The sequence below is a fragment of the Rhinatrema bivittatum genome, chromosome 2 (assembly GCF_901001135.1).
Source record: "Rhinatrema bivittatum chromosome 2, aRhiBiv1.1, whole genome shotgun sequence".
Lineage (NCBI taxonomy): Eukaryota > Metazoa > Chordata > Amphibia > Gymnophiona > Rhinatrematidae > Rhinatrema > Rhinatrema bivittatum.
Window position 1 is genome coordinate 367,228,608 of NC_042616.1, and position 25,551 is coordinate 367,254,158.

Consider the following 25,551-nt stretch of genomic DNA (forward strand, 5'->3'; position numbering starts at 1 on the left):
CAATCGAGGACAGAGGTGAATCCTATGTAGGGACATAAAGCCTGGACGGACAGGCACAGCAATACAGGACAGAGGTCAAGCCTACGTAGGGACATAAAGCCTGGACAGACAGGCACAGCAGTCGATGACAGAGGTGAATCCCACCTAGGGACATAAGGCCTAGACAGTGGATGGACAGGCACAGCGTTTCAAGTCAGGCCCTTGTAGGGATGTAAGGCCTAGACAGTGGACGGTCAGACACAGCGTTTCAGGTCAGGTACATGTGCTGCAGTGCTTATATTATCTGGAGCATAGGTGACAGTTGGAGCTGCTGCAAGGCTTTCAATTGCTTTTATTCATCTTGCCATTCACAGGGAAAATTAGGAAACCCAAGCAAAGGCAGGTTTACTTTCAAAAACACTAGCATTTCCATCAACTCTGGTACCAGCCTTGAGAGGTGAGGGCTCATGATATCCCTTGTCATTGAAAAGACACATTCACTGGGCACACTGGTTGGTGGTCATGACAGATACCGCTAAACCACTTTATCTAGGTGTGGCCAGACAGTGGACTTGTGTGCCCAATATGCCAGCGGATCTGTCTGCATGTTCTCTGTCGGCTCTCAGAGATACCATGTCACTGACAGCTGTGTTGGTGTCGCCTTTGCTTGGATGGGCTGAGAATCATTCAAGCCAGCTGCTTTCTCTCTCACCAGTCGCACAACAGATGAATCTTTATGAGCAACATGCCTTTGGTGTTCTGAAATGGAGGAGGAGGTACTATCTGTCGCTGACAGAGTGCTGATCCTGCTTGGGCTAGCAGCACAGCTCTCTGAAGTGCCCGCTGTTTCCACCTCTGCCTATGGTGCTCCTGTTCAGGGACTTTTGCTAACAGCAGGTCCTTCACCAATAAGAGACAATCGTACTGTAGGGAGAGTTTCCCTTTCACACGGGCATCACAGACGGTGGCGAGCATGTATGTGTTCTGTTCTGTTAAAGGCCTTAATATCTCTTCCACCTGCTGCTGCAAAACGTCCTGGCAATGCAGCACCTCAACTGTCATTCCTCTTCCTGTTTAAGGCCTCCAAATGTTCATCCAGGAGATTAATTATAGGGATGATGTTAAGCAAGGTGGCACTTCTGGAACTCAGCTCCTCTGTGACATCCTTGAAGGGCTGCAGGGCTTTTACCAGCTGACCCATGACTAACCAATCATGATGCCCTAGGGGATTCTGCACACCTATGTCCATTGGACCAGAAAGTTCATGAAGGGATGTCTGCAGCTCCACTAACCTCTCGAGCATTATAAAGGTGGAAATCCACCAGGTGGCAATGTCTTGAATGAGACGCATGTGAGACATCACCAAATCAGTCTGCTTTTGTCGGAGAACCTGCCCTACCTTCACACTTCTTTGGAAGTGTGCTGCTATGTTCCTGCACTTCTGTATTAACCTATGCAGGTATTCATTCTCTTTGTCATTGGAATCCAATAGAGATGTGAATCGGAACCGGAATCGGTTCGGATTCCGGTTCAGATTCACATGTGGGTTTTTTCCCATAGGGCCCGTTCGCGTTTTGTTTATCGGCTGCCCAGCCGATAAACAAAAAACCCACCCCGACCCTTTAAAAGTAACCCCTTAGCTTACCCCACCCTCCCGACCCCCCCAAAACCTTTTTACAGATACCTGGTGGTCCAGTGGGGGTCCTGGGAGCGATCTCCCGCTCCGGGCCGTCCTCCGGCTACCGGGCCATCCTTTGCCCTTACCTTGTGACAGGGTATCCGTGCCATTGGCCGGATCCTGTCACATGGTAGGAGCACTGGATGGCCGGCGCCATCTTGTGCTCCTACCATGTGACAGTGGTTGACCAATGGCACCGGTAGCCCCTGTGACATATGAAGGCAAAGGCTAGCGCCGGCGCCATTTTAAATACTGGCAATATGGCCCGAGTGCAGGAGGTCGCACCCGGACCCCTGCTGGACTTTTGGCAAGTCTTGTGGGGGTCAGGAGGCCCCCCCAAGCTGGCCAAAAGTTCCTGTGGGTCCAACAGGGGTCCGGGAGCGATCTCCTGCACTCGTGCCGTCGGGTGCCAGGAACCAAAATGGCGCCGATAGCCTTGCCCTTACTATGTCACAGGGGCCACCGGTGCCAATGCTCAGCCCCTGTCACATGGTAGGAGCACAAGATGGCGCCGGCCATCCAGTGCTCCTACCATGTGACAGGATCCGGCCCATGGCACGGATACCCTGTCACAAGGTAAGGGCAAAGGACGGCCCGGTAGCCGGAGGACGGCCCGGAGCAGGAGATCTCTCCCGGGACCCCCACTGGACCACCAGGTACCTGTAAAAAGGTTTTGGGGGGTTCGGGAGGGTGGGGGAAGCTAAGGGGTTACTTTTAAAGGCTCGGAGTGGGTTTAGGAGTTATTTTTGTGTGCCGTTTTTCCCACCCTCTCCCAAAACAATAAGGAAAGCCCCACGATCAATATCGTGGGGTTTTCCTATTGTTTTGGGAGAGCCTCCGATTTCTGACGATTTTGAAAATATCGATGATATTTTCAATCGTCTGAAGCCCGATTCACATCCCTAGAATCCAACCCCAGAGCTGACTTCACTACCAGGTGCAGAGTGTGTGCAAAACATCAGATGTTCTTAAAGTGCCTGTTGTTTATTGCCTTAACCATGTTTGCACCATTTTCTGTGACAAAGAACCCTGCCTGAGGATTCCTGTCTCACTGGTGTAGTTGCCAGCCCTGTGAGAGATAGGTAAGATTGTGCAGCATTCATGGCGGTCTAGATATCACAGGTGAAATGCACTCTCCCCTCTGCCTTAGCTAGCAGTGCTTGCATGCGACTGTGACACTGCTTGTACAGGCTGGGGATGACCTTTCTACTAAATGTGGTTCTGGAGGGGACTTTGTAATTTGGAACTACGACCATCAGAAAACATTTGAAACCCACATTCTCCACTAACTACAAGGGCTGATCATCAAGGGCAATCATTACCCAAATGCTCCTGGTTACAACTTTTGAAGCTGCCTGCCTCCTACCCTGGGATGGCGTTACCACAATCCACCCCATTTCCTCCATGGTGGGTTGTCACTTCTGCCACATGTCATGGGGTTGCTGGCCTGCCACCTGACTGCTAGAAGGGGATGAGGGCATGGGCTGACTCTGCTGCTTTTGAACCACTTTACGCTGCTTGGAAGTTGTCCCCTGACTGGTACTGCCACTATCCCCAGATGGCAGTAATCTTGTTGGTTATTGCCTCTTCATATGATGTGTCATGCCAAAATTAGATAGATGTCCCATTTGCTTGCCTCTGCTAATATCCCTGCCACAGTATTTACACCGAGCAAAACACGGGTCATCCGTCACTTTAAAGTGGCTCCAGATCACAGATGTCTTTCATGATCCTCCCTTCTCTAAAGCCTTGGGGGTGGATGCTGGCACTGGAGCTGAGGTAGTGGGTGCACCCTGAGAAGCAATGCCAGGGGCCTCAGTCACCCTCTGTGCCTGCGCTGATTGCTCTTCCTCCTCCTCATCAGTTTCATCTCTCCCCTGCTGCACTGAAGTGGAGGCTAAGACAGAACTAACTGATCCTCCTAAAGCTTCGTCAGCTATTACTTCTTCTGTTTCAGATGAGAATCCCACACAAGATGATTCTTCATCTGAATCAGAAGCAAACAGTGACTGCGCTACATTGTCAACGCTAAGTGTTAGTCGAGACTTCTGTCCCCCTGCTGCTTTTGGGTGTTGACATTTTTTCTGGCATGACTCAGCCTCCCCTTCCCTCACCTCCAAAACTACAGGGCCAGAAACAGGTGGTGGCGATGGCGATGCATCATGGTCAGATTTCATTTTTGGATGGAACTGCCTCCTCCTACAAAGAGTTTAGATTGCAACAGGGCCTTTTTAACTTTAATGGGGGAGTGGCACTAGTGTCTTTTGAAGTGCCTCCTCTGCCACTTTGCGGGTCTGGGAGCGGGCCGCGGTCCAGGGGCGTGGCCGAGTGCCCCGACACAGCAGCCTGTGTCGGGGCCTACAACAAAGGTATAGGGAATGATTCAATTAGGGCTGGGGGGTGGGTTAGATAGGGGAAGGGAGAGGAAGGTGGGCAGGGTCAAAAAAAGGAGGGAACGGGGAAAGCCATCAGGGCTCCCTTCAGGCTCAGTGCGCGCAAGGGGGTGCGCCCCCTTGTGCGCGCCAACCCCGGATTTTATAGGACTTAAAATTAAAATTGGCCCCTTTGATTGCAAATGGCGGTGAAGAAAAGTGCATGCATGCAGTGCGCCACGTGACGAATGAAACGGATGATAAGTCATATTCGTGGGGAGTCGCGATACGTTTTGCCTCCCCATGAATATAAAGAATAGGGACATATATGTTGCGGATTGCCAATAAGGCAAAAACGAATGCACACCCCTACAAGACAGTATGGCAGAGCGGAGGTAGTCAGATCGCTGTGGAGTTGATAAGGGCAAGACAGGCTGGCAGAGCTGAGGTAGTGTAGTCCCTGTGGTTTTGATAGGGGCAAGACAGGCTGGCAGATCGGAGGTAGTCTAGTCCCTGAGGTTTTGATAGGGGCAAGACAGGCTGGCAGAGTGAAGGTAGTCTGGTCCCTGAGGTTTTGATAGGTGCAAGACAGGCTGGCAGAGCTGAGGTAGTGTAGTTCCTGTGGTTTTGATAGGGGCAAGACAGGCTGGCAGAGTGGAGGTAGTCTGGTCCCTGAGGTTTTGATAGAGGCAAGACAGGCTGGCAGAGCTGAGGTAGTGTAGTCCCTGAGGTTTTGATAGGGGCAAGACAGGCTGGCAGATCGGAAGTAGTCTAGTCCCTGAGGTTTTCATAGGGGCAAGACAGGCTGTCAGAGCTGAGGTAGTGTAGTCCCTTAGGTTTTGATAGGGGCAAGACAGACTGGCAGAGCTGAGGTAGTCTAGTCCCTGAGGTTTTGATAGGGGCAAGACAGGCTGGCAGATCAGAGGTAGTCTAGTCACTGAGGTTTTCATAAGGGTGACAGAGTGGAGGTAGTCAGTTTGCTGTGGTTTTGATAGAGGCAAGACAGGCTGGCAGAGCAGAGGTAGAAAGGTTGCTGTGAAGTTGATAGGGGCAAGACAGGCTGGCAGAGCTGAGGTAGTGAGAGCAGCGATTGGCTGAATTAGAAAAATGATTTGAGTTTAAGAGGGCGTGAAACCGCTTGGCAAGGAACGCCTCCCACATGGTCCCAGCCCCAGCAGGGCACATTTCCGCCACGGCAGTGACCCACAAATGGCTCTGGCTTGGCTGGGAAGGCCTCAGATGGGGCCAGGGGGCTTGCTGCTCCAGTGGAGCTTGTTATTGCCCCCCCCCCCCTGGAAGCAGCTTTGCCATTTCCCCCGGGGCTGAGGGAGATGACCGCCGCTGCGCCCTGCTCCAGATCCCCCTCGCGAGGGGATTGGGGTGAAGGATGATGGGGCCCCCTGCATGTGGTGCAACTGTCAACAAAGGCTTACTGTCCACCCGACCCATCTTGAAACACGGACCAAGGAGTCAACACGTGTGCTAGTACCTGAAACATGATGAACTATGCCTGGGTGGAGCTGCCATGGGTGTAGATCTTGGTGGTAGTAGCAAATATTTAAACAAGAGCCCCGGGGAGAGTTCTCTTTTCTTTCTGAAGGACAGGGCGCCCTGGAATGGGTTAGCCCTGAGAGTGGGGCACAAGACTTGAAAAGTGTGGCAGTTCTGTTGCCGTCTAGTGAACTCTCGCTGGTCTTTGAAAATCTGGGGGGAAATAGCAGATATACAAATGAGAATTTTGAAGGCTGAGGTGGAGGAGGGTTCCATGTGAACAGAGTTCAACATGGGTCAGCGGGTACTAAGAGATAGGCGAGACCCGGGGAGAGTTCCCTTTCCTTTGTGCAGGAAAGGGCTCCCTGGAATGGGTTTGCCCCGAGAGTGGGACCTGAGCCTTGGCAAGTGTGGTGAAGTGGAGAAGGTTTCCATGTGAACAGTGGTTCAACATGGGTCATGCGGGTACTAAGAGATAGGTGACACCCGGGGAGGTCAGACCCTTGCAGTGACATAAGGGCTACAGTAGACAGACAAGCACAGCGTTTGCGGTCAGGTACATGTGCTGATATTGTCTGGAGCATATAAGGCCGTTGGAGCTGCTGCAAGGCTTTAAATTGCTTTTATTCATCTTGTCATTCACAGGGAAAATCTGGAAACCCAAGCAAAGGCATGTTTATTTTCAAAAGCACTAGCATTTCCATCAGCTCTGGTGCCAGCCTTGAGCGGTGAGGGCTCATGATATCTCCTGTCATTGAAAATACACGTTCACTGGGCACACTGGTTGGTGGACATGACAGATATCACTGAGCCACTTTGGCTAGGTGTGGCCAGGCAGTGGACTTATGTGCCCAATATGCCAGCGGATCTGTCTCCATGTCCTCTGTGGGCTCTGTGAGATACCGTGTCACTGACATTTGTGCTGGTGTCTCCTTTGCTTGGGTGGGCTGAGAGTCCTTCTTGCCAGCTGCTTTCATTCTAGCCTGAGCCAGAAGAGATGATTTTTTAGAGACAACATGGTTTTGGCGTACTGAAGTGGAGGAGGAGGAAGTACTAGCTGTCGCTGACATAGTGCTGCTCCTGTTCGGCTTGCACTACTCTCTGAAGTGCCCACTGTTTCCTCCTCTGCAGTTCTTCATGGCTAATCTGTCTCTGCCTATGGCGCACCTGTTCACGGACCTTTCCTAACAGCGTGTTCTTCACAAATATGAGACAATCATAGTGTAGGGCGAGTTTCCCTTTCACACAAGGATCACAGACTGTGGCGAGAATGTATCTGTCATTTTTTGTTAAAGGTCCTAATCTCTCTTGCACTTGCTTCTGCAAAAAGTCCAGATAACACAGCACCTCTACTATCATTCCCTCTTCCTGTTTAAAGTCCTCCAAATTTTCCTCCAGAATATTAACTATAGGGTTGATGTCAGCCAAGGTTGCACTTCTGGAACTCAGCTCCTCCGTGGCATATTTGAAGGGCTACAGGATTTTTACCAGCTGACTCATGACTAATCAATCATGATGCCCTAGGGACTCTGTATACCTATGTTGATTTCCATAGAAAGTTTATGAAGGGGTGCTGCTGCTCCATTAACCTCTGCAGCATCATAAAGGTGGAATTCTACCGGATGACAATGTCTTGAATGAAGCGCTTGTGAGGCATACCCAAATCAGTCTGCTTTTGTCGGAGAACCTGTCCCGCCTTCACACTTCTGTGGAAGTACACTGCTATGTTCCTGCACTTGTGTATTAACGTATGCAGGTATTCATTCTCTTGGTGATTGGTCCCCACCCCAGAGCTGACTTCACTACCAGGTGCAGAGTGTGTGCAAAACATCGGATGTTCTGAAAGCCCTGTTGGTTATTGCCTTTACCATGTTTCCACCATTGTCTGTGACAAAGAACACTGCCTGAAGATTCCTGTCTCTCTGGTGTAGCTGCCAACCCGCCAGCATCTGTCTGATGCATGCTAGAATATTGGCTGAGGTATGGGCCTTGTCCGTCAGATGGGTGTGCAGTAAAGCCCACCTCCACCCTGATACTTGTTCACTAATAGAGCTGCTACCTGCCCCTGCCTCAGCCAGGTCCCACCAGTGTGCTTTCAGGGAGAGGTAAGAGTGTGAAGCATTCATGGCGGTCCAGATATTGCAGGTGAAATGCACACTCCCCTCTGCGTTAGTTAGCAGTGCTTGGATGCGACTGTGTCACTGGTTGTACAGGCTGGGGATGACCTTTCTGATAAATGTGGTTCTGGAGGGGACTTTGTAATTTGGAGCTAAGACCTGCTGCAAACGCTTGAAACCCACATTCTCCACTACCTGCAAGGGCTGGTCATCAAGGGCAATCATTTCCCCGATGTTCCTGGTTACAACTTTTGAGGCTGTCTGCCTCCTTCCTCGGCATAGCGCTACTGAATAGGGATGTGAATCGTTTTTTGACGATTTAAAACAATCGTCAGATATATTTTACATCGTCAAAAATCGTTAGAGCCGTGATACAATAGCAATTCCCCCGATTTATCCTCAAAAAATCGTAAATCGGGGGAGGGGGGAGGGCGGGAAAACCGGCACACCAAAACAACCCTAAAACCCACCCTACCCTTTAAAACAAATCCCCCACTCTCCCGAACCCCCCCCCCCCAAATGTTTTAAATTACCTGGGGTCCAGTGGGGGTGTCCCGGCGCGATCTCCCGCTCTCGGGCCACGGCTGAGTTAATAGAAATGGCTCCGGTGGCCCTTTGCCCTTACCATATGACAGGGCAAAGGTAGCGCCGGCGCCATTTTGGTTCCTGTCACCCGACGTCACGAGTGCAGGAGATCGCTCCTGGACCCCCGCTGGACCCCCAGGGACTTTTGGCCAGCTTGGGGGGGCCTCCTGACCCCCACAAGACTTGCCAAAAGTCCAGCGGGGGTCCTGGAGCGACCTCCTGCTCGTGAGCCGTATTGCCAATATTCAAAATGGCGCCGGCGCTACTTTTGCCATCACTATGTCATACGGGTCGTATGACATAGTGAGGGCAAAGGTAGCGCCGTACTGTAATTCCTGCTCCCTTTGCAACCTAAACTTAACTAGGAGCTCAACAAAATTAAGATGAATGTAGCAGTCCAGCATCAAGAGGGAGGCTTTCCAGTCTTTTGCATTGAGTGTCACATGTATGATTTTTTACCCGCCGGTGAGAGATCGTATGTGTGCACTCGGTGCCAAGAACTCCTGGATCTCAGAGATTGAGTCCAATCTCTGGAGGCTAGAGTGGCAGACCTGGAGGAGCTAAGGCAGACAGAAGGGTACATTGATGAGACCTTCAGGGACATATTAGCCAAGTCCCAAATCCAGTCTAGCAGCACCAGTGCTGCCTTGGATCAGAAAGGTCTCCAGTTGAATAGCATTACCCTGGTGTACCAGAAAGTGATTCTGTAGCACCAGGTGAGGCATTGTCCTCTCACACTGAGGACAAGTCTCCCAGGACTACTGCCCAGGAGGAAAGGGTTAGGTCAGTCATCATAGTTGATGATTTGATTATAGGAAATGTAGATAGCTGAGTTTCTGGTGGGCATGAGGACCACCTGGTTACTTGCCTGTCTTGTGTGAAGGTGGTGGACCTCACGCGTCACCTAGATAGGATTATAGACAGTGCTAGGGAGGCGCATGATGTGCATGCATGTTATAAAATCGGGCGTAGCTACTAAAATCTGGGATTTAGTGTAGCTGGGTTTAAAAAAGGTTTGGATAAGTTCATGAAGGAGAAGTCCATTACCTGCTATTAATCAAGTTGACTTAGAGAATAGTCACTGTTGTTACTGGCATCAGTAGCATGGGATTTACCTAGGGCTGGATTTTAAAAGGGTTACACGTATAAGGTATTCACTTAACCCTTCTAAAACGGCCCTGCGCGTGCCGAGCCTATTTTGCATAGGCGTGGTGGCGCGCGCAAGCCCCGGGGCGCGAGCAAGTCCCGGGGCTTGCAAAAAAGGATGGTCGGGGGCGTGGCCAGGGGGTGTGGTGTCGGCTCGGGGGTGTATTCGGGGGCATGTGGGCGGTCCGGGGGCATGGCCGAGTGCCCCGACACAGCGGCCTGTGTCGGGGCCTGCTGCGCCAGCGCGCATAAGTTACTACTGCCCGGAGGCAGTAGTAACATTTTGAATAAATGTAGTGGGGGGGTCTAGATAGGGCCAGGGGGGATGGGTTAGGTAGGGGAATGGAGTGGAAGGTGCAGGGGTGGAAAGAATGGGCAGCGTGCGCAGGGCTCGGCGCGCACAAGTTGCACAAATGTGCACCCCCTTGCGTGCGCCGACCCCGGATTTTAAAAGATACGCGTGGCTACGCGCATATCTTATAAAATCCAGCGTACTTTTTTTCGCGCCTGGTGCACGAACAAAAGTACGCGTGTGCGCTCTTTTTTAATATGTACCCATTAGTGTTTGGGTACTTGCCAGGTACTTGCAGCCTGAATTGGCCACTGTTGGAAACAAGATGCTGGGCTTGATGGACCCTTGGTCTGACCCAGTATGGCAATTTCTTATGTTCTTTAATCTTATGGGCAGAGACAAAAACAATATCTGAATTTAAGAATGCATTAGATAAATACAAGGGATCTCTGAGGGAGTGATAGGAATTGTAATTAGTTTAATTAGTTGGACAGATGGGCAGACTGGACATACCATATTATCTTTTTCTACAATCATGTTTCTTTATTTCTGTGAAATAAACATTAAACAAATTGAAACCCCACCACAAAAAAACAAACAAACAAAAAGCTAAATAAAATTTTGGGGGCTGCACACCCTTACTCTAAAGCAGTACCTAGCTTATAAGGAGAAAAGGGAAAAAATGGAAAAATGGCATCCTCAGCATGCTTATCCACAGCAGGTACCTATCTGGTACAAAGAGGAACGTAAAGGAGGCATTTATTGGGTATGATCAGTGTACAAAAAAAAAAAAAAAAGACAGAACTGGAAGTAGAAGGAAATATCAAATCAGAACATCAGTATTTTTCAGGTATCACATGGAACTCATATAGTGTCCTGGGAATCTCTAATTTCAAGAGTTAAATAGCTGGGATACTAGTACTAGAAATGAGAGATAACACACTTGATGTTGTGATCATTTTTAATTTTGAAACTATGGATGTTCCAAGAAGAAAGTATATTATGTGTCAGATTAATTGTATTGAACAAGTAATTCTCTAAAGACTGTACACTGGAATAGGGGTGTGCATTTGTTTGCAACGTATGGGCAATCCGCAACGTATATGCCATATTTGTTGTATTCGTGGGGGTCACAAAACGTATGGCAAGCCCCACGAATAAAACGTATCACTAAAGAATAAACCCCCACCCTCCTGACCCCCCCAAGAAAGACTTGACAAAAGTCCCTGATGGTCCAGTGGGGGTCCTGGAGCGATCTCCTGCACTCGGGCTGTCAGCTGCTGGTATTCACAATGGCGCCGATAGCCTTTGCCCTTACTATGTCACAGGGGCTACCTGTGCCATTGGTCGTCCCCTGTCACATGGTAGGAGCACAAGATGGCGCCGGCCGTCCATTGCTCCTACCATGTGACGGGGCAGACCAATGGCACCGGTAGCCCCTGTGACATAGTAAGGGCAAAGGCTATCGGCGCCTTTATGAATACTGGCAATTGATGGCCCGAAAGCAGGAGATCACTCCAGGACCCTTGCTGGACCACCAGGGACTTTTAGCAAGTCTGGGGGGGGGGGAGAATCCTGACCCCCCCCCAAGACTTGGGCCTTAAAAAGCCACAAGTAAAATCAATCACAATTTCAATATAGTAAATCTCCCATATCTAAACTACAATAACTTCCAGCACTCAAACACTAACAGCCCAACTTATGAAAAGGCAATTATTATTCCAAGTCCTAAAATGCTAAGATACCTACTATTTGGAAAACAGAAAAAGCCAGGTGGCTATAGATCCCTACACAGAGCCTATATACTAGCAGAATACATCAGCTCAGTCACACATACAAAATCTAAACAGACCCTCACCAAATGTAGAAAAAGTAATCATAAAATAGTAGGAGTGGAGGAATAGCCTAGTGGTTAGCATAGTGGGCTATGAAGCAGGAGACCAGGGTTTGAGTCCCATGTTGCTCCTTGTGACCTTAGGCAAGTCATTCTACTCTCTATTGCCTCCATTACAAACTTAAATTATAAACCCTCTGGGGATAGAAAAATATCTACAATACCTGCATGTAATCCACTTTAAAGTGTGAAAAGCAAAATATAAATTTAAAAATTACTACAAACAAAAACTGAATTTCAAACTGTAACAAGCCAGACTATGTATACAGTGCAACAATGGAATAACAGAAGCATTACAATTCCTCATAAACATCCAACCATAAAAGCAGGAAATATAAATCATACTGCTAATAAAAAGAATATTTCAATACAGGCAATTTAAAATTCATACATTTTCCAAAGACCATTACAATATTTCAAAACAGCAGACACAAACACCACTGACTACTACTTAAAACTTAAAAAGGATTAAAAACATCCCCTGCTGTCCATACCTGGGAGCTTTTGATTTCTAGATGCCCTGTGATTGTTGTGAACTAAAAGGGGAGAGGAACGTAGCTTTTGCTCACAATCTTTCTCCTCTCTCTCACACATACACACATGCTCAATAAGAACATAAGAACATGAGAAATTGTCATGCTGAGTCAGACCAAGGATCCATCAAGCCCAGCATCCTGTTTCCAACACAGTCCAAACCATGCCACCAGAACCTGGCAATTACCCAAACACTGATGCAATTAATAGCAGTGGCTATTCCCTAAGTAAACTTGATTAATAGGTAATGGACTTCTCCTACAAGAACTTATCCAAACCTTTTTTGAACCCTGCTACACTAACTGCACTAACCACATCCTCTGGCAACAAATTCCAGAGCTTTATTGTGCGTTGAGTGAAAAACAATTTTCTCCGATTAGTCTTAAATGTGCTACTTGCTAACTTCATGGAATGCCCCTAAGTCTTTCTATTATCCGAAAGAGTAAATAATCGATTCACATCTACTCATTCAAGGCCTCTTATGATCTTAAAGACCTCTATCATATCCCCCCTCAGCCGTCTCTTCTCCAAGCTGAACAGCCCTAACCTCTTCAGCCTTTCGTCATAGGGGAGCTGTTCCATCCCCTTTATCATTTTGGTTGCCCTTCTCTGTACCTTCTCCATCGCAACTATTTATTTTATTTATTTATTTTAATTTTTTCTATACCGGCATTCGCGATGAGTATCGCATCATGTCGGTTTACAATTAACAAGTGAAGAGGTAACAAGAGGTCATAAATAACAATAAATAACAAAAATTAAAAAAGGTAGTAGTAATAGTAACAATATACAAGTGAAAGTTAAGGGTTGCAGTTACAATAAAACAGGGTAGTAATAACTTGGAACAGAGAAAAGAAGCTGGGGTTTTTAACTAGATACATATGATACATATATGCATATCAATGCATATATCTTTTTTGAGATGTGGCAACCAGAATTATACACAGAATGCAAGGTGCGGTCTCACCATGGAGCGATATAGAGATATTTTGACATTTTCTGTTTTATTAACTGTTGTGCCCATTGGTCGGAGGCGGCTGCGACCTTTGCTCACCTCCTTTCTCTATGCAGCTCTGAGTCTGGGGAGAATGGAGGTCTCCGCTTCCACACGCCAACCCTCATGGCGTGGCCGGGACAGCGTAGACGCTCCCGGCAGCCATCTTACATCCGGGGTTACCTAAGACATGCACGCGCCTGCTCCCTTCTTAAACACGTCATGGCAGGAAGCTCGGGGGCGTCTCTACCGCATGACGTCATCCGTTTACCATACTTAAGCTCAGCTGACTTCTTGCTATACGAGTTAGCAAGGATTCCTGTCCTGCTATTTCCGCCACTCTGGGACTTTGCCTCGCTGTCCTTTCTGGGTGACCTAGGTACCCGCTCCTCAGGGGCCTTGCTGCACTCAGGGCTATCTGCTCCTCAGAGAGCCATTACTACCTGCCTCACTTCATTACCAGTGAGTTCCTGCATCGTTCTCGGACGACCCTTGCTGTTTCTGTTCTTGACCTTCTCCGTCCCTGATCTTCCATCTACTTCCACAGTACCGGTGTGAGTACAGTACCTGCTCTTCTACCTTCATGGCACAGATTCTTGGGTTACCCCACTTGCGGGCCACTACAGGATCCCTCCTGTCTTGTGCAACTATTCCACCGGCTTCCGGTCTACCCCGCGCTGCGTACTACTACTGGAGTTGCCAGCACAAGCTACGCCTAGAGAAGGTATTCACTGGACTACTCCATGCTGTGGATTACTATCAGACTGATCAGCTTCCAGGTCATACTCTCTGGACTGACTCTATTGATCCACTCATCGGATAATCATTGGCTGTATAATAAAGTTGTTTCTTCTGTTGTCCATCACTGCTGAGACCTCGCCTGTTGTGGTGAGGGCCCACAGGGCTCCTTCCTGTGGGCAGAGTCTTCACTCGCCACGACCCAAGGGTCCACTATTAGTTCTATATACACAGAATGTAACATTAACCATTCCATTCCTAATAATTCCTAACATTCTGTTTGCTTTTATGACTGCTGCAGCACACTGAGCCGACGATTTTAAAGTATTATCCACTATGATGCCTAGATCTTTTTCCTGGGTGGTAGCTCCTAATATGGAACCTAACATTGTGTAACTACAGAAAGGGTTATTTTTCCCTATATGCAACACCTTGCACTTGTCCACATTAAATTTCATCTGCCATTTGGATGCCCAATCTTCCAGTCTTGCAAGGTCCTCCTGTAATATATCACAATCCGCTTGTGATTTAACTACTCTGAATAATTTTAAATCATCCGCAAATTTGATAACCTCATTCATCGTATTCCTTTCCAGATCTTTTATATATATATTGAAAAGCACCAGTCCAATTATAGATCCCTTAGACACTCCACTGTTTACACTTTTCCACTGAGAAAATTAACCATTTAATCCAGTTTGTAATCCACGAAAGGACATCGCCTCTTATCCCATGACTTTTTAGTTTTCTTAGAAGCCTCGTATGAGGGACTTTGTCAAATGCCTTCTGAAAATCCAAATATTCTACATCTACCGGTTCACCTTTATCCACATGTTTATTAACCCCCTTCAAAAAAATGAAGCAGATTTGTTTGGTAAGATTTCCCTTGGGTAAATCCATGTTGACTGTGTTCGATTAAACCATGTCTTTCTATATGTTCTACAATTTTGATCTTGAGAATAGTTTCCACTCTTTTCCCAGCACTGAAGTCAGGCTCACTGGTCTATAGTTACCCGGATCACCTCTGGAGTCTTTTTTAAATATTGGGGTTACATTGGCCACCCTCCAGTCTTCAGGTACAATGGATGATTTTAATGATAGGTTACAAATTTTAACTAATAGATCAGAAATTTCATTTTTGAGTTCCTTCAGTACCTTAGGATGTATACCATCTGATCCAGGTGATTTGCTACTCTTTAATTTGTCAATCTGGCCAACTAGATCTTCTAGGTTCACAGTGATTTCATTCAGTTCATCTGACTCATCACCCCTGAAAACCATTTCCAGAACTGGTATCTCCTCAACATCCTCATTAGTAAACATGGAAGCAAAGAATTCATTTAGTCTTTCTGCAATTGCCTTATCTTCCCTAAGAGCCCCTTTAACCTCTCAGTCATCTAATGGCCCAACCGACTCCCTCACAGGTTTCTTTCTTCAGATATATTTAAAAAGGTTTTTATTATGAGTTTTTGCCTCTATGGCCAACTTCATTTCAAATTCTCTCTTTGCCTGTCTTATCAATGTTTTACACTTAACTTGACAATGCTTATTTTTTATCCTATTTTCTTCAGATGGATCCTTCTTCCAATTTTTGAAGGATGCTTTTTTGGCTAAAATAGCCTCTTTCACCTCACCTTTTAACCATGACGGTAATTGTTTTGCCTTCCTACCATATGGAATACATATGGACTGTGCCTCTAGGATTGTATTTCTAAACAATATCCATGCTTGTTGAACACATTTAACCTTTGCAGCTGTACCTTTCAGTTTTTTCTAACAATTTTCCTCATTTTCTCAAAGTTTCCCTTTTGAAAGTTTAGTGTTACAGTTGCAGATTTACTTATTGTCCCTCTTCCAGTTATTAGTTTAAATTTGATCATGTTATGATCACTGTTGCCAAGTGGCCCCACTACCGTTACCTCTCTCACCAGATCCTGCCTTCCACTAAGAATTAAATCTAAAATAACTCCCTCTCTTGTTGGTTCCTGAACCAATTGCTCCATGAAGCAGTCGTTTATTACATGCAGGAACTTTATGTCTCTAGCAAGTCCTGATGTTACATTTACCCAGTCAATATTGGGGTAATTGAAATCTCCCATTATTATTGCACTGCCAAATTGGTTAGCTTCCCTAATTTCTCTTAGCAATTCATCATCTGTCTGACCATTTTGTCCAGTTGGATGGTAGTATACTCCTATCACTATACTCTTATTTATTTATTTATTTATTTATTTAGCAATTTTATATACCGATATTCCTGTAACAAGTTACAAATCACCTCGGTTTACATAATAACGATAACCATTGCAAAAGAACTGCATTACATTGAACAAGGAAGTAAAACTTGGATGCAAAACAAAAAGGGGTTGATCAGCAATTGAGAAGGATGAGCAATTTTTTTTTGATAGGGGAGGAAGATTACTGGGAAGAGAACAGGGGGATAGGGAGAGACAAACTGGTGTAATTATAAGATCGACAGAGATCCGTACGGATAGCTAGTGACAGCATTCTACTAGTTAAGCTGTGATAAAATTAACAACACACATGGGATTTCTACCCATATAGATTCTACTGAGCATTTAGTCTCTTGTATCTTTATCCTGTTGGACTCTATACCCTCCTGGACATAAAGTGCCACACCCCCACCAAGTTGATCCTCCCTATCATTGTGATATAATTTGTACCCTGATATAGCACTGTCAAATTGGTAATACCTCCACCAAGCCTCTGTGATGCCAATTATATCAATCTCATCATTTGCTGCTATACACTCTAACTCTCCCATCTTACTTCTTAGACTTCTGGTATTGGCATGCAGACATTTCAAAGTGTGTTTTTTGTTTGTATTAACAACCTGCTTTTCAGTTGTTAGGGATAATTCGGAAATCATTAGCTTCGGTGATTTTATACATATAGGCACATGGACTACATCTGCTTTTATTGGAACCTCTCTGTTGGGATGCCCTAACTCTCCTGTTTCATTAGTATTCTTCAAGGATACATTTCTCCGAACCATGCACTGCTGAGTGACTGTCGGCTTTCCCCCTTGTTCTAGTTTAAAAGCTGCTCTAACTCCTTTTTGAAAGTTAGTGCCAGCAGCTTGGTTCCACTCTGGTTAAGGTGAAGCCCATCCTTTCGGAAAAGTCTTCCCCTTCCCCAAAAGTTTCCCCAGTTCCTAACAAAACTGAATCCCTCTTCCCTGCACCATCGTCTCATCCACGCACTGAAACTCTGGAGCTCTGCCTGCTTCTGGGGACCTGCATGTGGAACAGGAAGAATTTCAGAGAATGCCACCCTGAACATGCTCTCTCACACACACACAGACACAGGCACTCTCTCACACACATAGATATATGCTTTTTCACACATGAACCGGCTCTCTCACACACAAACATATGCTCACTCACAGAGACATAGACATGCGCACGAACTGAGACTTGCACACATGCTCACAAACATGCACTCACAGACACACACACAGACATGCTTTCATAGACACACTGTCAGAGAACTAGCAACAAAGGATGATCTCTAGGGGTAGCCTTCCAGCCACTCTAAATTCCCTTTTGGACCACAGATACGCTTGAGTCCCTGTGCCGTGCCGTGACCTGCATAGCCCTAGGGTTGGCCATAGTCCATGCTGCTGGTGGGTGAGTGCATCCAGGCATGAGATAGATAGATGCCAAAGACACAGAGTCCAAGCAAGGTGAGGAACCAAATGAAGACTGAAGACAAGGAGCAACAGACACAGGTGTGACCAAGCATCAGAAGAGAAGGCATGGGAACTCAGGACTCAGCTCAGGAACTCAGAAGACTATGAATAAGACTAGGAATTTAGGAGCAGGACTCTGAAGAATTGGACTCTGGTCTGAAGGCTGAAGACATCAAATGCTAGAACAAGAAGAAGATGATTGGAACCAGTCGTAGACCAGGATGCTGAAGCAGGCTGAAGATACCAGATACTAGGATAAGGCAAAGACTAAGACACTGGGACAAGATGAAGACCACAGGAGACTTTGCAGGATCATAAACTTGGAATCAGGAGTCTGAATCATTCCTGAATCTGGCTTCAGGAATGAAGACAAGGAATCCACAGGGCCAGGACAAGAAACCGGAGACCTTGCGAATGCCAGGAGCAAAGATTGAAGAGCCTTTATACAGGGCCGCTAGGTTTGATGTTTTCTGAGGGCACCGCAGGCTCTTCCCACTGCAGGCCCTTTAAATGCTTAACAAAGGTGTGTGCATTCCTAGGAGATGCTGGGGAGTGCTAGAGTCGGCGGTGTTCAGGCGGCATCAGGGACAACGGTGCTTTGGCTGTGCAGAACAGTGGCAGCGGCATCTCCAGCCATGAAGAGTGGCAGCACACAGGCAGTACCAGGAGCAGAGCCAACATCCGGCCAATGGTGGTAAATAAAGGTGCTCATGGGACCCTCCCGCGATGTGTTAATCTAACACATAGACACACACAAATTCTCTATCACACGCACACACATAGACATGCTCTCTCACACACAGACACAGAAATGCTCTCACAAACATTCACACACACAGCATGTATGTGTGTATCTATCAGCCTGGGTGAGTTTTGAAAGAGTGTTTGTGTATGTCTGTGTGAGCATGAGAATGAATGTTTGTGTATCTGAGAGAGGAGAATGTTTGTGCACCTCCCTTCCCCTCCCACTAATCCATGACAATCTCAGGGCGACCAGAAGTCAAAAGTTCCCAGGGATGGAGCGTGAGTGATTTTTGTAATTCTTATTGATTTTAATTAATTGGGAGTTATTTGATCCATATGATGTTATGAAATATTTTATTGGTATCTGGGAATTGTGTAAAAAAATAATATATGTTTTTTAATTATTGGATGTTGTTCTGTTCATCAGTTGTTTTGAAATAATTCTTTTTATTAGTCTGATTTTACCATTATAATTGATGCTTTAGATTTCTTGATTTTATTGTTTGATATTTTCTGAGGAATGGTGATGTTTTTGTTTTTCCATTGGTGTGCTTTGTATATACTTGTTGTGATTTCCAGTTCATATTTTGTCTGCATGCTTCTATTTATGGCCTCTTTATTCTGTATTTAGTGAGGGTCTGGATTCTGTATGTGTGACTGAGGTGAGGTAGTATGCTAGCTTGTAGTTTCTCTGTAGAGTTCTATATAACCTGGCTTGTTCTGTTTTCCTAATAGCAGATGTATTGGTGTCAGGACCTGGTGTGATATTTGCAGTGCTGCTTTATCTTAGGTAGGGTTATTGCTATTTGAGTGCTGGCAGTTAGTGTTGTTTTGGAATGGGAGGTTTATTATATTGTAATTGTATTTTAATTTGCTCGTGGCTTTCTGAAGACCAAGCTCTAATACCATATGTTCCAAATGTCTTTTTGCAGGGTTTTCTGGTTCATACCACAGCATTGCATGTAAATATAATATGCATGTTGCTGTGATATTATTACTTCAAAATATTTTTCTTTGAGAGTCTTTTTTCATGTAAAATCTTGTATTATAAATGCATAATTTTAAATTGTGTGTGGAGAGGGCTCATTTGGGAGGAAGCCTGGGCACAAAGCTGTAAGATTTACTTAGGATACCTAATACCCTTGCACTGGTCCTGATTAGAAAAAGAATACACATTAAACACTAAAAAAAATGCAGGATGAGGAGGGGCCAGCATGGTAATTGTTCGCACAGGACAGCAAAAAAGCTAGCGCTGGCCCTGTACAGCAGAGCTCTGTGGTGATGTGTTGGAGGGGTTCCCATCCCTCCCCAGTGAGAGGAGACCCTGCATGGTAGTGAGTAGGAGGGAACGTGTTGAGTGACTGAGAGGGAAGGTATGGTGTGAGTGGCAGAGAGGGGTGGGTGTTGAGAGGGAAGGGAAGGGGTGAATGGGAGGGAGAGGGTGAGTGACTGAGAGGGAAGGAGCCAGTGTGTGAGTGTGTGTGTACCTGAGAGAGAGGGAAGGGGAAATGAGAAAGTGGAAGAGGGGAATAAGAAGAAGAGAGGGTAGAAGGGTTTTGTGAGAGAGGAGAAAGTTTATATGTTCCCTGCTCCCCTCCAGCTCTTCTACAGTAATCCAGGACAATCTCAGGGTGACTGAAAATCAAAATTTCCCAGGTGTTACTTCAAAAGGTTTTTGGCAGTGAAAGGTGTTTGTGTGGCTGATAATGAGGTGAATTCAGAATTTGAATTTCCTTTTGTATGATGTGTTGGTGTAGGCTGTCTCTTGGAGAGTGCATCCCTTCTGGGTACCTTAGCAGGGGCAGCGGAGGAAGGGGGGGAGGGGGAGCTCATCCTATCATTTCCCATCCATCACCTCAGGCAGCAGATTGCCATGAGCTGTTCCTAACTGCCAGCATCAGTTACCAATAAAGTAAAGCTCTGCTCCTGCTCTGGGCTGCCAGCAGTCTGAACTACCTCCCACAGCCTGACATCATCTTCATCAAAGGCTGGCTCAATGTCGCACGTGTTAGCATATCAAAGGAGACACTTTCAGCCTGGCCTTTATTGATGATGTCAGACTGGGGAGGCAGCTCAGAGAGTTGATTACATGGCAGCAGCTAATTTTCTGATACACCACCAATTTCAGCAGCCCCTGCTCACACAAGACATGATCTAACACACACACAAACACAGATAGGCTCTAATACAAATACAGACATGCTCTCTCTCACACACACACACACACACACACACACACAGAAATGCTCTCATAGACAGATACACACACAGACATGCTCCATCGCACACACACACAGACACAAACAGGCTCTAAAACAAACACAGATATACTCTCACAGACACATACATACAGACATGCTATCTCATACACAAACATGCTCTCATAGACATACACACACAGACATGCTCTCCTTTGAGAACCTATCTGGTTCTCAAAGGAGGTGGCTGACAAAATTAAGGCTAAAAGAACAGCGTTCAAGAAATATAAAAGATCCCAAAGCGATGAGCACAAAGAACAATATTTGAGTCAACTGAGGGAGACGAAGAAATTAAAAAAAGTCGGCAAAAAGTCAAGCGGAAGAGATGATTGCCAAGGAGATAAAGAATGGTAACAAAACATTTTTCAGATACATCAGTGAAAAGAGAAAAGTTCAAAATGGTATAGTGAAATTGAAAGGTGGAAATGATCAATGCGTGGAGAGTGACAAAGAAATGTCAGAAATATTAAACGAATACTTCAGTTCTGTGTTCACTAAAGAAGACCCTGGAGAAGGACCATCTCTACACAACAAGAAACTGGAAGGAAGTGGAATAGAAGAAAAGCCTTTTACAGTAGAAAATGTATGGGAAGAGCTAAAGAAGCTGAAAGTGGACAAAGCCATAGGACCTGATGGGATTCATCCAAGGATACTGATGGAGCTCAGAGATGTGCTGGCGGGTCTGCTGTGTGACCTGTTCAATAGATCCCTAGAAACGGGAGTGGTGCCGAGTGATTGGAGAAGAGCGGTGGTGGTCCCGCTTCACAAGAGTGGGAATAGAGAGGAGGCTGGTAACTACAGACCGGTTAGCCTCACTTCGGTGGTGGGGAAAGTAATGGAGTCACTGTTGAAAGAGAGAATAGTTCACTATCTACAGTCCGGAGAATTGCTGGACCAGAGGCAGCATGGATTCACCAGGGGAAGATCCTGTCAGACAAATCTGATTGACTTTTTTGACTGGGTAACCAAGGAATTGGATCAAGGAAGAGCGCTCGATGTCATCTACTTAGATTTCAGCAAAGCTTTTGATACGGTTCCGCACAGGAGACTGGTGAATAAAACGAGAAGCTTAGGAGTGAGTGCTGAGATGGTGACCTGGATTGCAAACTGGTTGACGGACAGAAGACAATGTGTGATGGTAAATGGAACTCTCTCTGAAGAGAGAGCGGTTTTAAGTGGTGTACCGCAAGGATCGGTGTTGGGACCGGTCCTGTTCAATATCTTTGTGAGCGACATTGCGGACGGGATAGAAGGTAAGATTTGTCTTTTTGCGGACGACACTAAGATCTGCAACAGAGTGGACACGCCGGAAGGAGTGGAGAGAATGAGACGGGATTTAAGGAAACTGGAATAGTGGTCGAAGATATGGCAACTGAGATTCAATGCCAAGAAGTGCAAAGTCATGCATATGGGGATTGGAAATCCGAATGAACTGTATTCGATTGGGGGGGGGGGGGGGGGAGGCTGATGTGCACGGAGCAGGAGAGGGACCTAGGGGTTATAGTGTCTAATGATATGAAGTCTGCGAAACAATGCGACAAGGCAATAGCAAAAGCCAGAAGAATGCTGGGCTGCATAGAGAGAGGAATATCGAGTAAGAAAAGGGAAGTGATTATCCCCTTATACAGGTCCTTGGTGAGGCCTCACCTGGAGTACTGTGTTCAGTTCTGGAGACCGTTTCTACAAAGAGACAGAGACAAGATGGAAGTGGTACAGAGAAGAGCAACCAAAAAGGTGGAGGGTCTTCATCGGATGTCATACGAAGAGAGATTGAAGAATCTAAATATGTACACCCTGGAGGAAAGGAGGAACAGGGGTGATATGATTCAGACCTTCAGATACTTGAAAAACTTTAACGATCTAAAGACAACGACAAACCTTTTCCGTCAGAAAAAAATCAGCAGAGCCAGGGGTCACGAGCTGAGGATCCAGGGAGGAAGACTAAGAACCAATGTCAGGAAATATTTCCTCACGGAGAGAGTGGTGGATGCCTGGAATGCCCTTCTGGAGGAAGTGGTGAAGTCCAAAACTGTGAAGGACTTCAAAGGGGCGTGGGATAAACACTGTGGATCAATCAGGTCTAGAGGAAGTGTATAAAGAGGAGGCAGCAAAACACTGCCCGGAGCGGCAGTAGCCACTGAGGCATTCACGGCGCGGGATGCCAGTGGTTGGTGTTCCACCTTCACGGAGTGGAAGGATGGAGGCCTGCCATCTCCATATTTAAAAAAAAAAACAAAAAAACAGGGGTGGGCAAGAGTATGTAAAATTAACGAAGAGTTCATAAGCTATAGGTACTACCAATTATTAGGCTTATTCAATATTTGTTGATAGATAATGTGGCTTTCAATGCATACTTCACTTTCAATACATATCCAGCATTGCTCTCTGCTTCAACAGCAGGGGAGAAGAAAAACTAAGACTTCACGCATATCCAGCATTGCTCTCTGCTTCAACGGCAGGGGAGAAGAAAAACTGATACTTCACGCATATCCAGCATAGCTCTCTGCTACAATGGCAGGGGAGAAGAAAAACAACCAATAAGGGCTGAATAACATAGTCTGGGTAAAACAAATAAGCATGGGTGTAGCTTGCTTATTGCGGCGGTTACTACCCCTAACTAATCAAGCTTGATATTTCACTTGGATGCAGCTCCATCAATGCTCTCTGCATTGATGGTGGGTGTGAAAGGGAATTAGAACCAAAGGTTACTAGGAGCCAAGAGAAACAGATAAGTATGAGAAAAAAAGAAGTGTGAGGCTTGCTGGGCAGACTGGATGGGCCAATTGGTCTTCTTCTGCCATCATTTCTATGTTTCTATGTTTCTTAGACAGACACACACACAGACTTGCTCTATCATACACAGAGAGACATGCACAAATAGAGACAAATTCTCTCTAACTTCCACCCCCTCCCCCTTTCCCTTCACCCTACCTCCCCCCCCCCCCCCTCCCGTCCCCATCAGAAGTACAGCAGCAGCTCCTTCCTTCAGCCCCTGTGGCAGGCAGGACTCTGCATCTTTCTTGAGGCCCCGGGAGCTGATGCTGCCACTTCCTGCGACAGCCTGGGGTACAAACTGTTCTTTGGGTTTGCTTCTGGCTGTGATTGCATGGTCTCGTCTTCTTTCCACCCACTTGTGCCCTTCCTCTTCTGAACTGCATGGGACAGAAGAAGAAAAAGCCATGCCATCGCTACCCAGACTGGTGGTGCTCTAGGCAGCCACCTAGCCCAGCCAGAGTTTCCACTGGCCCTGGACTTAACCACAATATTGAGTGTGAGTCCTTGAATCTTACTTGATTTTACATTTGTTGTATATGATGAGCTGTATTTTTATAGTTTTATGATGTTAATAAGGAATTTTAGGTTTTCTATTTTATGTATGTTTTAGATTTAAATAATGATTATTTTTAAGTTAAATGTGATGTATTTTACTTTGTTGTAAACCATTACGATGGACCCCTTAGTGACAGTATATAAAACCTAATAAATAAATAAAATAAATTAATAAATAATCACTTGAGTCAGGTTTATACTGGTGAGGATTTGTGTTCTACATGTGTGAGTGAGGTGAGGTATTCTGCTAGGAAGTAGATTCTATGTAGGGATCTTAAGCAATCCAGTTTGCTCTGTTTTTCTAAATAGAATGTGTATTTGTATTGTAGGATCCAGGGAGAATATCTGCAATATTGCCTTTTCAAATAGGATTTTTGCTGTTTGAGATGTGGGAATTAATGCTGTTTTATATCTTGCATGCAAGGCCATTTTGGTCACACTGCATCCAGCTTCAAGCACTTAGCTCCTGCGTTTTGTTAACTTCTTAGCCTGAGGCCCTGAAGTGGAGTAAAATGTAACTGACATTTCTGTGCCCATGTGGTAGTATCTAGCTGTTTCAGCCACACTGGACACAGCAATAGAATAACCAGAAATGTGTTTACTCCACGTCAGACCAAAGAAGAAATTACTGTATATTTCCAGTATAAGTTCTATGGGGCAGGCACCTTCAGCTGAACAGTATACAGTTTGGTGTTGAGCATCATGACTTTGGCATACTGTTCAGTTGTAGGCAGGGCACAGATTTAAGATTTTGCTGCCCCTGGGCACTTTTGGTGTTTTCACTCCCCACACCACCTCTTATAAGGGTCTGTGACAGGGTAGCAGAGAGCTGATCTCTGCTGAATGAGATTCAACAGAGCAGGAAAGAAGCAAATCTTAGCTAGCCTGCTGCCCCAAATGTTTGCTGGCCCTAGGCACTGGTATAATGGGTAGGGATGTGAATCGTTTTAGGACGATTAAAATTATCGTCCGATAATTTTAATATCGTCTTAAACCGTTATGGAACACAATACAATAGAGATTCTAACGATTTATCGTTATAAATCGTTAGAATCGTGAGCCGGCACACTAAAACCCCCTAAAACCCACCCCCGACCCTTTAAATTAAATCCCCCACCCTCCCGAACCCCCACCAAATGACTTAAATAACCTGCGGGTCCAGCGGCGGTCCGGAACGGCAGCGGTCCGGAACGGGCTCCTGCTCCTGAATCTTGTTGTCTTCAGCCGGCGCCATTTTCCAAAATGGCGCCGAAAAATGGCGGCGGCCATAGACGAACACGATTGGACGGCAGGAGGTCCTTCCGGACCCCCGCTGGACTTTTGGCAAGTCTCGTGGGGGTCAGGAGGCCCCCCACAAGCTGGCCAAAAGTTACTGGAGGTCCAGCGGGGGTCAGGGAGCGATTTCCCGCCGCGAATCGTTTTCGTACGGAAAATGGCGCCGGCAGGAGATCGACTGCAGGAGGTTGTTCAGCGAGGCGCCGGAACCCTCGCTGAACGACCTCCTGCAGTCGATCTCCTGCCGGCGCCATTTTCCGTACGAAAACGATTTGCGGCGGGAAATCGCTCCCTGACCCCCGCTGGACCTCCAGGAACTTTTGGCCAGCTTGTGGGGGGCCTCCTGACCCCCACGAGACTTGCCAAAAGTCCAGCGGGGGTCCGGAAGGACCTCCTGCCGTCCAATCGTGTT